The sequence below is a fragment of the Xylocopa sonorina genome, unplaced genomic scaffold (assembly GCF_050948175.1).
Source record: "Xylocopa sonorina isolate GNS202 unplaced genomic scaffold, iyXylSono1_principal scaffold0072, whole genome shotgun sequence".
Lineage (NCBI taxonomy): Eukaryota > Metazoa > Arthropoda > Insecta > Hymenoptera > Apidae > Xylocopa > Xylocopa sonorina.
The window spans coordinates 88,071-90,281 of NW_027490143.1; the positions used below are offsets into that span (position 1 = coordinate 88,071).

The following is a 2,211-nucleotide window of genomic DNA, read 5'->3' on the forward strand; positions in this document are numbered from 1 at the left end:
GAAGAAAGAATAAAGTATTGCTAATCATATTACATTATTTATTAAAAATAATGTGAGGAGGTTTTTGTGACGGCGATCCGGCGCATCCTTGCCTGGGGAGCTCGGGGAGGGGTTAACTACGCGAACACCGTATCGGTTAAAACGCCTGTGTTCAAATTTGGGTCTGTTCACTAGCACAAAATAACCGTTTTATTGGGAGGACTTCGAAGCGACGAAGTAACTCAAAACGCTAGAGGAATGCTGGAGTGTAGCACTCAAAAGGGACTACGCGAATCTGAAAATTACGAGAATGGACGCCTCTCCTAGATTCGAAGGGCTCCTTATCTCGGCCACGGCTAGCCGAGTACACAATTACGGCCCGCGGGATACTGACGTCACGGCTTCTTTAGCATAAAAGAAGGTGCCGAAAGTTGTCTGTTTGTCAACCTGAACAAACACTCACGCTGGCACTCATTCAGTATCGCGTCGGGATAGTGGACCGAAAAGAAGGGAAAACAAGGGAAGGGAACATAGAAACGGTTAGATGTACTGCGTTTCATGGAGCATCGGCACGCGGGATGCTTCAAGCTCGTATTGCGTGTCGTGCTCCAACTCAAAGCTGTCTCGATACTGATCTTTGTTTTTTCAATTACCCTAATTATTCTTTGTGTGGCGCAATATCAGGAACTGGAATAATAAATCGGACACTTACGGGTACCAATAAGGAAACCAAATTTTTTAGTCCTTGTATGATTGTTTATTACATGGCGAGGGACGAGAGGGACTGCTCCCTTACAACCAATTACTATTGGTACCACATGAGCGGTGAGTCCGTTTAACTTTAGTTTAATATATTCGGTGGTGTCTTTGTATTTTCTTAGTACCTAAAGGAGTTTCAGAGACTCCACGGATGTCGGTGTCATGTCCCAAAATACAAAGGAAACCAGAACAATTCTCACTAAGATGGCCCAAGAAGGTTAACACTTTGACTGCCATGTTGGTGATATATGACCGGCCATGATTTTTCCTATGACACCACGGTGGTCATTGGTGACCGGAGCGCTTCAACTGTTTACAATTGTAAAAAATGAATGGCAATTGACAGTTAGTGCATTTAAAATATAGCCGATATACATAAGATACTTTGAAATAAAATATGCCTTAATAACCAATTAAAAATTTGTCTTATATCATCAATTTATTTTTATTTTGCCATTATATGCTTTAAATGATAAGAGGACTCCCGTGGCGTTCTGAACAAAACATGTGATTTCGGCGTGGCAGTGAAAGTGTTATAGAGGTTGGAGAGAAAGCACATGCAGTCGCTCGCTCGCTCCAAGGTATTGCTGCTTGTTTCTCAGAGGGCAATGACGTCGGCCATAGTTGCTGAAATAAGGGTCCGATACCGTCCGCCGTGGTGTACGACTTTAATGGCTTTTAAGGAGCGACCAAGTACCACAGAAGCCAGATGACGCCAGACAAGACAAGATATGTGAAATCTGATGAATTTTAGCTCTGTGAGATTTTCTAAATGTTCGTTTAATATTTTTAGGAGATCCACTTCCTCCTTTGAGCAGACCGAGGCTCTATTGCATAGTCGGTTCCCACTTAAGCTGGAGCGAGCAGTTGCTCTCTTTAGATTCCTTACAGGGGTATGTTTCGATCTCTCATGTATTGACAGGCTGGCTCGCGTTTTGAAGATTCTCGTGCAGAAAACACATTGGATCCCCGTGCTGCTCTAGTCGGTCGCTCTACTAAGTCAGAGCTTCCATTTCGTGGCCTCTGCTTTACAAGACGTGACACCGACATCCGTATTAGTTACATTTTTTACAGACGATTGGTTTCTCCTGCGTACATTTTCCGCAGACAAATCTTTTACAAATTATACAAGTTTGAGTTGTTTTATACCAAAGAAGTATTGTTGATGGAGTTGCTTGATGTTCCTCCTCGTTGGTTTTCCATTTTTTCTTTTTTTTCACGAAATTCGTGATACTCTGCAATGAGCTCGTCTGCTAATTGTAGCAGAAAACATTGCCTTGACATTTTCAACCCAGTTGTTTCCTGATAGAGTATCCATGTATTAATTCGAGCGAAATCCAAGATATTAAAAAATTCTTGTACAAGCCATCTACTACATTTGGATTTGACGATATATTTTCTCCCCATTTGGTCAACCATATCGACGGCAAACTAAGTTTTATTATAAGAACCGATCGTTTCTGGTGTTTCCTT

General features: G+C 42.0%; 1 long non-coding RNA gene across 1 annotated transcript; it reads left to right on the forward strand.

Moving 5' to 3' along the window:
* The first annotated feature begins 489 nt into the window (after nucleotides 1-489).
* Nucleotides 490-972, forward strand: LOC143432251 (uncharacterized). The gene is made up of 3 exons (XR_013102923.1): nucleotides 490-518; nucleotides 664-804; nucleotides 879-972. It is a non-coding gene; the product is annotated as an uncharacterized LOC143432251 (long non-coding RNA).
* Nucleotides 973-2,211: the final 1,239 nt, after the last annotated feature.